The sequence below is a fragment of the Euleptes europaea genome, chromosome 14 (assembly GCF_029931775.1).
Source record: "Euleptes europaea isolate rEulEur1 chromosome 14, rEulEur1.hap1, whole genome shotgun sequence".
NCBI classification, from domain to species: Eukaryota; Metazoa; Chordata; class Lepidosauria; order Squamata; family Sphaerodactylidae; genus Euleptes; species Euleptes europaea.
The window spans coordinates 44487189-44503432 of record NC_079325.1 but is presented as its reverse complement, the minus strand read 5'-3'; positions in this window follow the sequence as shown (position 1 = coordinate 44503432).

The following is a 16244-nucleotide window of genomic DNA, read 5'->3' as shown; positions in this document are numbered from 1 at the left end:
AAATTTGATGCCATAGTGATCACCATTTCCATAGTGAGATAGGGTTTACTTGCAATTTTGCTTGAAGGAAACTAAAGCATTTATAACTTTTAAATTACATAAATATGGAAAATATTGCAATTTTATTTGCTAAGTAAGTTTTAAATTATGTGGTTTATGTTGTTAAAGCAATAAAATTAGTTTAGGTTTGATAGGACAGGAAATATTGCATATATTTCCATTTTTCTCCAAATGTCAATTTTTTTCCAGACGCAAAAAAAAGAAGTAAAAAAACACCAGAAAAAAGGTGGTTCAAAATTTCCAGACATTTTACATCTCTAGTCAGATCCTTGGTCCATTTAAACTAAACATTGTCTTCTCTGATTTTTAGTAACTCTCCAGAGTCTTAGGCAGAAAAATGTCTTTCCCAACACCAGATATCTGCAATGTTATTTTAACTGGGGATACCAGGGACTGAACCTGAGACTTTGTGTAAAGCATGTGCCCCGCCACTGAACCAAGGCTCCTCCCATACAGGAAATATAAAGTTGCCATGGTCAATCTAGTTCCGTACTATCTGTTCTGTCTGGCAGCAGTTTTTTAAGGTCTCGATCAGAGAAAGTCATTTCCCAACATCCTCTCCTGGAGATGGGGTTGCCAACCTCCAGGTACTGGATAAATCTCCTGTTAGGAAATAAATATATCAACACGCAACCACTGTTCACTAAATCTTCTATGTTATTCTTCTTATGTGCTTAATCAATACAATTTCTAATCATGCCCAACTCACAAAATAATGGTACAGTGAAATTCAGCTGATGCCAGCTGACAACGGAAGCAAGGACACTTTCAACGCGGCACAGAAAATTTCAGCGGCCGGTTTGTTTTATTTCCATTCCCTGGCGAAAACTACAATACGGTGGGATATTATATTGTTGTGAGATTTATGACGGACCTCAGACAACCCTCTAACAACGAATTTTTGGACTCTTAGAAAGTCTTAGTGTTATTATACTAATGGTTAGAGTATAAATCATTGTCTGTAGAATTTCACTGTACCATTATTTTATGGGTTGGGTATGATTAGAAATTGTATTGATTAAGCACATAAGAAGAATAACATAGAAGATTTAGTGAACATTGGTTGCGTGTTGATATATTTATTTCCTAACCGGAGATTTATCCATAACTTATTCAACACGCTCTTGCTTGCTTGAACCTCCAGGTACTAGCTGGAGACCTCCTGCTATTACAACGGACCTCCAGCAGATAGAGAGCAGTTCCCCGGGAGAAAATGGCAACTTTGGCAACTGGACTCTATGGCATTGAAGTCCCTCCCCTCCCCAAACCCCACCAGGCTCAGGCTCTACTCCAAAAACCTCTTGCTGGTGGCGTGGAGGGATCTGCCACCCTAATTACACACCTATTTGCTTTGATTGATTTCAATAGGGAATTTTCATTTTTTAAAAAGGGCAGGTTAATGGTATGGATGTGATGGAGCCGGGCTGAATTTGATCTCTTGGTGTGAAGAAATTATATATAATTTAGGCAATTTGCATCCTGTCTTTCCTTTTTCTGAAAAAGGACCTGAGGCGGCTTACAATTATGAATAATGGCAAGCAATAAAGAGAGCGTAAGATCAGAGGGTTGCCAACCTCCAAGTACTAGCTGGAATCTCCTGCTATTACAACTGATCTCCAGCTGATAGACAGCAGTTCACCTGGAGAAAATGGCCGCTTTGCCAATTGGACTCTATGGCATTGAAGTCCCTCCCCTCTCCAAACCCCGCCCTCCTCAGGCTTCGCCCCAAAAACCTCCCGCCTATTTACATGTCTCTGCCAGTTTTGCATGCTTTGTTATTCCTCTGGGCTGTTGTTTAAAATCCACTTTGTCCATTCCTTGCAAAAGTGTTCACCACACACACACACAAAAAAAACATAAAGAGTAAGTGTTTTGTCATCTGTTTCTTTAGAGATGTTGCCTCAGCATTTGAATCAGCATTCTTCAGAGTGTCATTTTTCATTATGGTAGTAAGTGCGCCATTCAAACAAATGCGTGAAAATTGCTTTTGCCACCACAAGTTTTGTGTACCATCTGGTCATGATACCTTCCCTTGTAGCAATTTGCACATTTTCTTCTATGATGTCCCAATGATGTGTTGATTCTGAGAAAAAACTGAAACATTGCTGCACAATACCAAAAGATGTGAATAAGAGTGCTGCACAAACACCTAGTAGATATAAACCAGTTATAAAGCAAGTCATATTGTACGCTGATTCACATTTAAACAAAATTCTTGCTTGCTTCATATTCTTCTGACATATTGGATGCATTGCCAGTTTTCTCTAACCAACTTCATACATTCTGTCTGGTTTTCATTCATTTTCTACAAGTACTTCAAGTACTTGAAGGGCTGTCATATACAGGATGGTGCCGAGTTGTTTTCTGTTGCCCCAAAAAGTCAGACCAGATGCAAGGGTTGAAATTAAATCAAAAGAGTTTCTGTCTAAACATTAAGAAGAACTTTCTAACAGTTAGTGTGGTTGCTCAGTGGAACAGGCTTCCTCAGGAAGTGGTGAGCTCTCCTTCCCTGAAGGTTTTTAAGAAGAGGCTAGATGGCCATCTGTCAGGAATGCTGATTCTATGACCTTAGGCAAATCATGAGAAGGAGGGCATCTTGGCCATCTTCTGGGCATGGAGTAGGGGGTCACTGGGGGTGTGGGGGGAGATAGTTGTGAATTTCCTGCATTGTGCAGGGGGTTGGACTAGATGACCCTGGTGGTCCCTTCCAACTCTATGATTCTATTATTCTACATTCTGTCCCATGCTTTCTCCTTTTTGTTGTTGCAGTTTGAGAAAAAATGTTTTTACCATCCAACCACCCCCTATACATTTTGCATACCTGATGATTTTTCTGGTCTGTTCCATGTGAGAAACATCACAATAAATCAGAAATTATTTTTTTCATATCAGCCGCTATTGTTAATTGCACTCTCATTAAAAGTATTATGAATTAATTCGGCATATAATTTAAAAAGATGTTCCTTCGGTAAACAAAAAAATACTCCTTTAGATGAATAACATTCTGCAGTTCTAAACCAGAAACAAGATGAGGTAGAAATTCCACTAATCCTAACAATAACATGAGAAGAGTCAAGTTGGATCAGACCAAAGTTCCATCTAGTTTGGTATCCTGTTCTGCACACCAGCCAACAAGATGCTGGTGGAAGGCCTACACGCCTGCCATGTAATTGTTTTTCATATGTGCTATCATGAAAAAGAGGGGACTGTCTTAAATGAACATGTAAGTTACAGTTAGGTTCAGTGTGAAGGAATAGACCCGCAAGCCCCTTCCCTAAGGTCCTGAGACTCCGCTCAGTGACACCACCTCTTTCCCTTAGTCCTGGGGGTATCAAACTGCTCTCTGGGTAGTGACCACTGCTACTAACCAATCTGAAACAGTATCTCCTGCCAGATGGATTTGTACGTCTAGCATTCTCTATCTGTTGCTGTTTACAGGCTGTGCCTAGTTGCCCCATATCCCACTTCACTCTTACTAACTAGCTCAGGGTAGGGCTGTCAAAAAAAAAAAATTCGGTACAGTTCGGATTCGGCCGAATTTGGCCCTTGTGGGTTCGGTACGTGCCGAAGTCCGAACTCCCCCACTTCGGATCCGTTCAATTCGGCGGGAATTCAAAGTTCGGAAACAAGTTCGGCCGAATAAAGCCATTAAAAACACAACCGTGCCTTTCCGCGGCTCTGGGGGGGGGCATTTTTGGGCTTAGAGGTCCCAAACTTTTGGCAGAGCTTCAAAGGATGTTTATTGAAAGACTCCCCAAGTTTTGTAAAGATTGGGTCAGGGGGGGGGCTGAGATATGGGCCCTGAAAGGGGTCCCCCCCACCCTTAATGTGCATCTCTCAGCAGAGCTTGCCGCCCATGCACAAAGCTCCCAGCCCCGACAACAGCGGAGAAATTAGCCAAACAACTGCAAACACAACCTTGTTAAACAACACCTTTGCAACACACAACTGAAACCTCCCCCCTCAAACCAGGGAGCGAGAGACTCGAGGGGGAACACACACCCCAGGCAGAACCGATGAAAGCCCCCTTTGGCTTCCCCCCCACCCACAGAAACTGCTCCCTCCCCCCACACACACAGACTCTGCTTTCCCTCACACACACACACATACACAGGAGAAAAATTATAGATTAAAGCCCCCAAAGGGGTCTTACTGTGGCTGTCTTCTGTTCCATCAAGAGGGGCTGTAATCCAAGATGATTCCAATTAGGCACGGAACGTTTTGCTCTGGAGAGGAGATGCACACAGGATCGGCTGCTCCATTCATCCCAATAGGGAAAAGGGGAAAGCCCATATCTCGGGACCCCCTGACCCAATGTTCACAAAACTTGGGGGGTATCTTAAGAACACTGGTCTGAAACTCCGCTCAAAGTTTGGGATCTGCACCCCCAAAAATGCGCCCCCTGCAGCCATGGAAAGAAAAAGGGGGGGAGCCCATATCTCGGGACCCCCTGACCCAATGTTTACAAAACTTGGGGGGTACCTTAAGAAGCTTCATCTGAAGTTCCAGTGAAAGTTTTGTGTCTTTACCCCAAAAAATGCGCCCCCTGCAGCCACAGAAAGGAGCGAATGTGCACAAGCACCCCACACACACACACGAGGATTTCGCTCTCGCTCTCTCTCCCTGGCCGGGCCGCACATCAGCTGATTCCTCCAGTACTCAATCCTGACTGATTGGCCAGAAGAAGACCCAGCTTGGCCACCGATTGGCCGGGGGAGGAGAATGCTGCTTACTGACGGTTATGCTGCTTACTGACGGCCGAATAGGCCAAATTTATTCGCGAACTCCCGAACTCGCTGAATTCGGCCCCCCCGGTTGCCCGCCAGTTTTGAGTTCGGATCCGTCCGAACAGAAAAGCACCGAATCAGGGGAAATTCGGTTGATTTTCAGTTCGGGCCGAACCGAATTGACAGCCCTACATTCTATACTTATCCTAAATAGGGTTGCCAGCTCTGGGTTGGGAAATACCTGGAGATTTTGGGGGTGTAGCCTGGGGAGGGTGGGGTTTGAGGAGGGGAGGGAGTTCAGCTGGGTATAATGCCATGGAGTCTGCCTTTCAAAGAGGTCATTTTCTCTAGGGAAACTGATCTTGGTCATCTGGAGATTAATTGTAATAGTGGGAGTTCTCCAGGTATCACCTGGAGGTTGACAACCCTAATCCTAAAAGATGCCTACTTATGATAGGCTAGCGGAATTAAAAAATTCGTCATTACCTTGTTTTCAGCACTGATACTATTTAATCTCTCCTTGGGAGTCCATCCTTCTCTGATGTTGTTCTGATCTTTCTGCCACAAGAGGAAGAAATTACTAGCTAGACCTTTGGCTTCCAAGCCTCTGTCCCTTTAGGTGTAACATTCTACCAAGCTATGAGATGGTAAACCTTTCATTATTTAAGCCAGAGCCATTTGCACTGAAGTACTCTGTGCTTGGAAGAGAGATTGCTGAACTTCTGCTTCAGACAGTGAGCTTTGATTCACAAAAGCTTACACTTTGGAAAATTTTGTTATTTAAAATGCTAGTGGATTCAAATTTTGTTCATCTCCCCTAGTCTTCCTTTTGCTGGTCATTTACCAGCATTGTAGCCTCTGGGATATGTGTAGAGTGTAGCCCCAATTAATAAAATACCAAGGTGGATTTTAGGGTGGAGGATTTTTTCAACATACAGTCATTGTAAAAAACCCTTTGTGTATAACTTTTTAAAGAGGGTTTGTCTTACATTCATGGTTGTGTTCTTCCTTTCAGGTAAATACAGTAACTGTCTCTCCAGGAATTATTCCCCACTCCATGTTGTTTATCTGAGCTTGCTATTTATTATCAGCTAAGCTAAATTCTTAACTTCTTTTAACAACTCTAACCATGTCCACATACATATCATGTGGGAGTCTAAGGGTGCATTCCTAAGGTGGGAACTGAATCGGCTTAGGAGCCGACGTGACCCCATGCCGGAACTATAATGGGCATTTACACCAGCATGGGGGGCGGTGGATTCCACCAGCGCCTGGGCACTGTGAGGCTGCACCAGCCTCCCCTGCCAGCGCAGACTCCTGCCAGCATCCATCTGACACAAGACCCTTGCCAGCATCTTGGGAAGTGTTCCCAGGGGCAGAGCTGCCTTTAGGCAGCTTCCTAGCCCCTTTCGCCCCGGGAACACGCCCCTCCCACAGCGGAGTGGCTACACCACCAGCCACTGTGTGGTAGTGGTTAAAAGTGGTGGTTTGGAGCGGTGGACTGGGTTTGGTTCTGGAGAACTGGGTTTGATTCCCCATTCCTCCACATGAGCAGTAGAGGCTAATCTGGTGAACCAGGTTGGTTTCTCCATTCCTCCACATGAAGCCAGCTGGGTGACCTTGTGCTAGTCACAGCTCTTTTAGAGCTCTCTCAGCCCCACCTACTTCACACGGTGTCTGTAATGGAGAGGGAAGGGAAGGTGATTGTAAGCCGGTTTGATTCTTTCTTAAGTGATAGAGAAAGTCAGTATATAAAAACCAGCTCTTTTCTTCTTCTTCTTCTTCTTCTTCTTCTTCTTCTTCTTCTTCTTCTTCTTCTTCTTCTTCTTCTTCTTCTTCTTCTTCTTCTTCTTCTTCTTCTTCTTCTTCTTCTTCTTGCTATGGGGCTTTTTTGCCCTTCGTCTATTATTATTTAATTTAACATTGTTTGTTTCCCTCCAACGGTTTGGAATTATGATCGAATAAAAAGGAAGCAAAACAAACCAATGACCACTTTATTCCACTCATTGTCAGTCAGCTTTTAAACATCTTTTTCACAGCTTGTACAAACCGTTTGCTCAAAATGTCCTGCCACATTCACCCTTACAAAAGTTTTTTTTTTAAAAAATACTTCTCTAAATCCTGACAAGGGATTTTTTTTCACAATTTAAAAAAAAAAAACAAACATAATTATGTTAGTAGACCCAAAAGGCCCACTGGCAAGATCAAACATTGAGTGGAAATGTGACATTTCCTTTGCTAGGTCTTTCAGTTGTGATGACCTTTCTCGGTGTTAATTTGTTCTTTTGTGTACGTGCCGCCATCACCAGTCGATAAAGATGGTCCATCATGATAATTATTAGTTGGTCTGTTTATAAATTCAGGAAAGATTGGAGGAGGGTTCTACTTGGTAAATTTTTGCACTATTTCCATTTCTCAAGCTCTTTATACACAATTTAGGAGCAGCTACAGGCGCATTCCAGTTACTGTAAGTTCCAAGAATTTTTTTTTAAAATGTCTGGGAACCTAAAGGTTGAGCTAGAAATAGGGTTGCCAACCTCCAGGTGGTGGCTGGAAATCTCCTACTTTTACAACTGATTTCCAGGCAACAGAGATCAATTCCCCTGGAGAAAACGGCCACTTTGCCAATTGGACTCTATGGCATAGAAGTCCCTCCCCTCCCCAAACCCCACCCTCCTCTGGCTCCACCCCAAAAATCTCCAGGTATTTCCCAACCCAGAGCTGGAAACCCTAGCTGGAAACTAAAAATTCTTATAAAGTAATATATTTAATAGGTGTATACAGTAAAATGGATTAAAACACTGGGCCTGGAATACAGGCTACATATAAAACCACTAGTATAAACAGTAATAACAATTATCAACACTGTTGATGATTAGGGTTGCCAGGTCCCTCTTCGCCACCGGCGGGAGGTTTTTGGGTCGGAGCCTGAGGAGGGCAGAGTTTGGGGAGGGGAGGGACTTCAATGCCATAGAGTCCAATGGCCAAAGCGGCCATTTTCTCCAGGTGAACTGATCTCTGTCGGCTGGAGATCAGTTGTAATAGCAGGAGATCTCCAGCTAATGCCTGGAGGTTAGAAACAAATGAAAGTACTGTAATCCCCTATGGTGCAATAAGTGTTACTTAATACAAAAAATACAACTCAAGGCTCACAAAATGCTTAACCCACAATGTAAGAAATGTTTACTTATGGTGAACTAATAGTGAACACAAAGAACAAACAAACACAGTGCTGTACAACAGTAAGTCTATGAGAACACACACAACTACTTGTCAAAGAGAAAATATACAAACTGTTTTTGTACATATTCTCTTTGACAAGTAGTTGTGTGTGTTCACATAGACTTATTGTTGTACAGCACTGTGTTTGTTCTTTGTGTTCACTATTAGTTCACCATAAGTAAACATTTCTTGCATTGTGGGTTAAGCATTTTGTGAGCCTTGTGCTGTATTTTTTGTATTAAATGCCTGGAGGTTGGCAACCCTATTCATGATATACAAACTATAAAAACACATCCAGAAATGCACTTTACAAGGTATTATATCAGAAATTTATAAACCTTATATCCTTTGTGGCTAGACGTACATTAATAACACCAATCATAGGTCTTTCACCAGATGTCTGGTGCAAAAAGAAATTGTTTCTGGATATGTTGTAACATCAACAAGTGGCAAAATATATTAGCATCAACAGACTGCTAAAGTCAGATATTAATACAAAATGGGTTCTAAGGACTTTTTGTGTGTGTTTTTTTATGTCTTCATCACAAAATCTAGCCAATTTTGTTCCCCTAACTGCAGATGCACACATTTTGACATTTTGAAGACTATCTATAGAAAAATAACACAAGCCTGTTCATCCTCGTAGCCTGGTGTGCCTTACTGTGATTAAATAGATCTATTAGCTCTAAGTGAACCTGTCTAATTGGCAACTCATTCATTTTAACAGAACTGTCTCGCACTCTATTTCTGTGCAATAAAAGCTATTTAATGTTCACTTGCTGGCACCCAGAAGGAAAATGTCAACTAGGACTTATAGTTCACATGCTAGATTTTTTTGTTCCGGGGGGGAAATGGTATATTACTAAGAGAATTAGAAATGTCTCAATTCTGATACCAAGGATCATTGCCTGAACCTTCCCACGCAATCTCACGCTTGCCAAAATACTGAAGGCTCTCTGCTGTTGTATGTTGTAGTCCTTCAGTCTGCAGTTTCCTGCTCTCCAATGAATTAAAAGCAAAACCCTCTCCGATTTTGGTTAAACATATACTTAAAAAAAACCCACCTTTAATACGTTTTCAACTATTTAAAATGAACCTCCATTGCACAGTGTGAAATGGCAGAATAACAACAATTAACTAAAATGACAGAGTTCATTCACATCCTTCCTAGGATTGCCAACCTCCAGGTACTAACTGGAGATCTCCTGCTATTACAACTAATCTCTAGCTGACAGAGATCAGTTCACCTGTATAAAATGGCCACTTTGGCAATTGGACTCTAGGGCATTGAAGTCCCTCCCCTCCCCGAACCCCGCATTCCTCAGGCTCTGCCCCAAAAACCTCCTGCTGTTAGCGAAGAGGGACCTTGAAACCCTAATCCTTCCCCTTTTCCAGAAAGCCTAGGGTTGCCAGCTCTGGATTGGGAAACACCTGGAGATTTTGGGGGTGGAGCCTGAAAAGGGTGGGGTTTGGGGACGGGAGGGACTTCAATGGGGTATAATGCCATAGAGTCCACTTTACATACTAGCAGTTTTTTCCAGGTGAGCTGATCTCTGTTGCCTGGAGATCAGTTGTAATCCTAGGAGATCTCCAGCCACCACCTGGAGGTTGGCAACCCCACTGGTGTATAAAGAGGGGTGATTCCTTTTTTTTACAATTATTTTTGTGGGGTGGGTTCATTGAAAGGCAAATGATTGGCCCAAAGTCACCCAGTGTGCTTCAATTGAAGCAGAGGTTAAATGGGGGCCCCTCTCTCTGTTGCAAGGTCGCTCTCCTAACTCCTGCACTGCATCACCCTGAGAGTTCTGCAAATATGGTTGCCAGCTCTGGATTGGGAAATACCTGAAGATTTTGGGGGTAGAGCCTGAGGAAGGGGAGGTTTGGGGAGGGGAGGGGATTCAGTGGGGTATAATGCCATCGGCCTTTTATTCAGGGACGTTTCCCCGTAGTCACCTCCACCGACTGCTTCAGGACTCCCTTTTGATTATGCCCATCAGAGGTCAACTTGTGCTCCCCATGCGTTTTGCCTGCACTTTCCAGATTCTGACTAAAACAGCATCCAGAAAACACTGGCAAAACGCGCGGGGAGAGCGAGGCGACCTCTGACTGGTGGAAAAGGCCTGCGTAATCAAAAGGAAGCCCCGAAGCAGTTGGCAGGCGTGACAGCGGGGAAACGTCCCTGCATAAAAGGACATAGTGTCTACCTTCCAAAGCGGCCACTTTCTCCAGGTGGACTGATCACTGTCACCTGGAGATCAGTTGTAATAGTGGGACATCTCCAGCTGCCACCTGGAGGTTGGCAACCCTATCTGTGAATGACGCTGCCAGAAATCCCCCCCTTAAAATAGCAGGTGCAGTTTTGCCGTCTGAAGAAACGGGGGGTGGGGGTTGAGCCTTCCCTCCTTCAGACCGTTTTCTGCAATCTGAAACAGCACCATAAATAGGGTTGCCAACCTCCAGGTAGTAGCTGGAGATCTGCTATTACATCTGATCTCCAGCTGATAGAGATCAGTTCACCAGGAGAAAATGGGTGCTTTGGCCATTGGACTCTATGGCATCAAAGTCCCTCCCCTCCTCAAACCTCGCCCTCCTCAGACTCTGCCCCAAAAACCTCCCGCTGGTGACAAAGAGGGACCTGGCAACCCTAACCATAAAGTTGGTGTTTCCCTACAAAGGTACCTGTATCACTACCTATTTTTGGCTCCTTGAAATTATATGCTGGTCCCCTCAACTTTAACGTTACCTGGAAATTATAGGTAACATTAAAGTTGCGGGGACAGCTTTGCTGTTAATTTTTTGCCTCTCTCACAGCAGTTAGAAGCTAAAAAGAAGAAGAAGAAGAAGAAGAAGAAGAAGAAGAAGAAGAAGAAGAAGAAGAAGAAGAAGAAGAAGAAGAAGAAGCAAAACCCTACACACAACCCTCTGAAATACTGAACCTGGAGAATGAAGGTCATAATTATGCTGAATTCCAGAAATAACACATTAGGCAGAACTCCTGGTGCTGAGTCACTTCAGCACACAGTCCACAACCCCCTGGTGTTTAATGCTAGATTGGGTCACCGCCAGGAGGTGTGCTAACAGCTTACAAATGACCCTATTTATACCGAAAGACAATGTGCTCTTTTTACTAATCAGATTTCCAGGAGGGGAGGGGCAAGGTTTGTAGGTACAGTCTGCTATATTCTGAAGAAGAATGCTGAATTGGCCCAAATAAGTATCTTCTTTCCTCCTTTTCTCCTTTTCTCCACATTTCTGCTGTCTCATGAGGAAGGGAAATGTATGGATCGCTCATATGCATGAAGTGTACCTGTGTCAGGAGCATATATGTTTCTCTGTGGGGAGATGCAGAATTCTGGTGCAAGGCACCAGAAATGTGGAAAGAAGCCCTGCAGCTTATCCATGCACCCTCTCCCCACATATGCTCCTAATGCACCTGTTTTCCTGCTGGGAGCATTTTTGTTCTTGTCCCTATGCTATATTAAATCACTATCCCTATTCTGTTCATGTGTTTGTCTTTGGGCATGCCTGTCTTGTGATGGTCTCGAACACATGAAGCTGCCTTATACTGAATCAGACCCTTGGTCCATCAGACCCTTGGTCCATCAAAGTCAGTATTGTCTACACAGACCAGCAGTGGCTCTCCAGGGTCTCAGGCGGAGGTCTTTCGCATCGCCTCCTTGCCTAGCCCCTTTAACCGGAGATGCCGGGGATTGAACCTGAGATTTTCTGCATGTCAAGCAGATGCTGTACCACTGAGCCACAGCCTCTCTCCTAAGCAAATAAGATGAACAAAACCAATTCAGGGTCCCCACCTTCTTCCCTCTAACTGCTAAATCACTGACTCGGCCAGGGAGGGGGGCATCCATTGTCTCTGGCACATGTATGGATAAACTCATGAGCATAAATATGAAGGCACCATGCAATGCACAACCTGTCATTTTACACTCTGCAGTTGGTGAAGTATATTGCTAACTGTTAAGAGCATGGAGCAGAATTACAAGTTTTAAGAGGTCTCAAGAAAACAAACCTTTGGCTTTTAAAATCGGCAGAAGGCGTGGCTGTTGCAGAATAAATATACAGTGGGCGGAGAAGCGGCTTCAGCTTTGCATAAGAGCGTATCGAGGGGGGAGATCCTAGTTTAGAGATGTTTGATATAAAAGCAGGGTTATTAGAAGTCTACGCCAAATTTTCATCTGAGAAATGTTTAGAGGGGATGTTTTCATGCTCCCACCTGATAGGCAAAGGGTCTCTAAGTAGGGTTGCCAACCTGCAGGTGGTGGCTGGAGATCTCCTGCTATTACAACTGATCTCCAGCCGATAGAGATCCGTTCCCCTGGAGAAAATGGCCGCTTTGGCCCTTGGACTCTATGGCATTGAAGTCCCTCCCTTCCCCAAACCCCGCCCTCCTCAGGCTCCACCTCAAAAACCTCCTGCCGCTGGCAAAGAGGGACCTGGCAACCCTATCTCTAAGGCCTTTTTTGCAGGGACGTTTCCCTGCAGTCACCCCCGCCGACTGCTTCGGGGCTTCCTTTTGATCATGCATGCCTTTTTCAATCGTCAGAGTTCGCCTCATGCGTTTTGCCTGCATTTTCCAGATTCTGGCTAAAACAGCATCCGGAAAACACGGGCAAAATGCGCGGGGAGAGCGAGGCAACCTCTGAAGGTCAGGAAAGGCATGCATAATCAAAAGGAGGCCCCGAAGCAGTCAGCGGGGGGGTGACCGTGGGGAAACGTCCTGCATAAAAGGCCTAAGAAGCCAGTCCTGAAAGAGGGCTTGCAAACAAAAAGCAGAGTAGTTCGGTGAAAATAAAGTGGTGTGGGGAGGGGGGGAGAGCTGTTCCAGGCATGGTATGCACTAAGCAGTATGGCAGAAGGCATAAAGGATAAGAGCAGGTGATAGTAGATAGATGACCTTCTGCAGAATGAGGGGATGAGGAGTGTCGAAGGAGATGAGGGAGGCTAAAGATTCAGAGACTAAGAGATTAAACGCTGAAGATTATCTCTTTCTTTGCAAGGCACCTTTCTAAGTCACTTCATTCAAGGTGACTGGCAATAAAACCCTAGATGCTAAAAAATCGATACGAAAGATGAAGCAGCTGCACCAATTAAAAATCCCCTGTGCTAGAATGAAGGGCCTTGTGTAAGCAGAACAAAACATTCTCAACTAAAATGCTTTTACCGGCCAGCAGTAGATGGACAACACAGGTCCTGTTCCAGTCCCTAGGCAGGAGTGGAATAGGCTTGTGAAATTTATGATCCACCAAGCTCAATATTTAGGGTCGCCAACCTCCTGGTAGTAGCTGGAAATCTCCTGCTATTACAACTGATCTCGAGCCGATAGAAATCAGTTCCCCTGGAGAAAATGGCTGCTTTGGCAATTGATCGTTATGGCATTGAAGTCCCTCCCCTCCCCAAAAAAGCCCTCCTCGGGCTCTGCCCCCAAAATCTCCAGGTATTTCCCAACCCAGAGTTGGCAACCCCTATGAATGATGCTCACCAGCCCTGTATTTTATCCAGTCAGCTTAGGGTTGTCAACCTCCTAGTGGTGGCTGGAGATCTCCCACTATTACAACTGATCGGTGTGCTAAACATGTACAGTACATGTTTAGCACACAGCAGGTCCTGGGTCCAATCCTTAGCATCTTTAGTTCAGAACTCTCAAGTAGCAGGTTTTGGGAAAGAACCTTTGTTTGTCAGTACCTGTCAGAATAGACAGTACTGAGCTAGATGGACCCACTGTTTGGTTTAGTACAAGACACCTTCATGGGGGGAAAAATTGTTTGTGTGCCTCACTGGCCTTTTGTTTAGAGAGTTGCTCTGTGATGTGTGAGAACTTAGGAACATAAAAAAAACAATGTTGGATCAGATCAAGGCCCATCAAGTCCTGCAGTCTGTTCACACAGCAGCCAACCAGGGGCCTCTAAGAAGCCCACAAACAAGACGACTGCAGCAGCATCCTGCCTGTGTTCCACAACATCTGATATAATAGGCATGCTCCTCTGATCCTGGAGAGAATAGGCATGCATCATGATTAGCATTCATTTTGAGTAGTAGCCATGGATAGCCCTCCATGAATATGTCCACTCTCCTCTTAAAGCCTTCCAAGATGGCAGCCATCATCACATCCTGGGACAGGGAGTTCCACAATTTAACTACATAAGTTCTCATCTCCTCAGAGAGATAGAGGATAGGGATGGTAGTAAAAGGTCCGGGAAATCATGTTGATACAGCCAAGGGTATTGTTGTATATTTAATAGTTATCTATTAGATTATTGTGTGTTTGCTGGGATGGCATACAGGGCATATGGTACTCATGGGGCTCTAGGCCACTGAGTACCAGTGGCACATACTTCAGTTAAAGGCTCTTGGGATGGGAAAGATCTTTCTCTGCCTGGAGAACTTCTGCCGGTCAGAGTAGATAATACTGTATTAGACGGACTGGTGGTATGACTCAATATAATGTTCTGGGGAGAACAGCATAGGTGCAGTGTTTGTTGCCTGTATAACACTAAAGGAGAAAAACAAGGAAAGAGGGAAATGTGATCCTACGAAGTCAGAAGAAGAAGAAGAAGAGAGTTGGTTTTTATATACTGACTTTATCACTTAAGGAAGAATCAAACCGGCTTACAATCACCTTCCCTTCCCCTCTCCACTACAAATACCGTGTGAAGTATGGTAGGTGGGGCTGAGCGAGCTCTAAGAGAGCTGTGGCTAGCCCAAGGTCACCCAGCTGGCTTCGTGTGCAGGAATGGGGTAACCAACCTGGTTCACCAGATTAGTGTCTGCCACTCATGTGGAGGAGTGGGGAATCAAATCTGGTTCTCCAGATTAAAGTCCACGGCTCCAAACCACCACTCTTAACCACTACACCACGCTGGCTCCTTAGCTAGGATCAGGCTTCTTAGCTAGGATTACACTTAGAAGAAATCCAGCATACATCTGAGGAATTAAGGGGATTTCTGCTGAAGTTGGGAGAAAAAATGGCTTCTGGCTTTCCCCGAACATCAGCTACTTATACCTGACCGCTGGAGAAGTAAAATGCTACGGTTGAGCGGAGAATTCCAATTTATTTATATTTGATGCTCAGGTACTGGTGATTCAATTACAAAAATGAACGGCTTTATTCCAACTATTCAGGGTCCAAATTTCTCCCCAGCGCTACAAAGCCTTCCTCCCCCAACACACACACGCACGCTGCCGTTTGCTGTGCATGGCAACCTGTGCAAGGCAAATCGGAGATGCTAAAAATCAATCTCTCTTCCCTCCGTCTCATCCATCAGCTTCGAGAGTTCCCCGAGCAGCAAACCTTTGGCTGTCAAAACTTGTTTTTCATTCTCTGGCAATTGTGCTGCGCTCCCCCTGCCCCCCAAGGCCATCCAGACTGAAATATTAAAGAGCTACCGGTGCTGAGGAGCTACAACCAAAACAACCGATTGTGCTTGGGAGGAACGGGGAGGGGAGACAGACTCTGGAGCTCCATGTAATGAAATGGCATTTCTGTAGATTTCTGGAATTAATAGCTGAGATTAACCCGAAATAACCATAGCAACACACTGATCGTCAAGAACAATAAATCATCTTCCCACACAGTCACAGGTGGTTCAAGGGTTTTTCAGGCCTTGGAAAAAGTTTGTACACCGTGTTCAGAAGTAGATCCCACTGCAGGCACAAAGCAATCATCTGTTAGAAAGCTAACAGGGTGGAGAGTCGAGTCTCATTTCTGTTAGGAGGGATGGGAATGGGGGAAAGGGAAGCTCTGCCCTTAAAACATTCCTGCTGTTTCCTGCTCTCGTCGAAGCCCGACTTGCATCCGCACAACCATGGATGTGGCTGCTGCCCAACTGTGTAAGCGCTTGCAGAGGCAAGAGACATATGAGGCATCGGAAATATAGCTGGGAGGGAAGCCAGATCGTGTGGGCTCGTGTATATAAATGGCGTGATAGCAGATTATTTTGATAACTCCGTTTGGAGGAGGCATGAACTTGGGCATGTTTTCTGTTATGCAGGAGAACAAGACTTCCCAGCAGGGTTGCCAGGTCCCTCTTCTCCGTCAGCGAGAGGTTTTGGGGGCGGAGCCTGAAAAGGGTGAGGTTTGGGGAGGGGAGGGACTTCAGTGCCATAGAGTCCAATTGCCATGGCAGCCATTTTCTCTAGGGCCATTTATGCAGGGTCAATTTTGAAGCTCGCTCAAAGCTCTTTTTTAAAATGCGACCTTTAAAATGAGTATTCACCGTC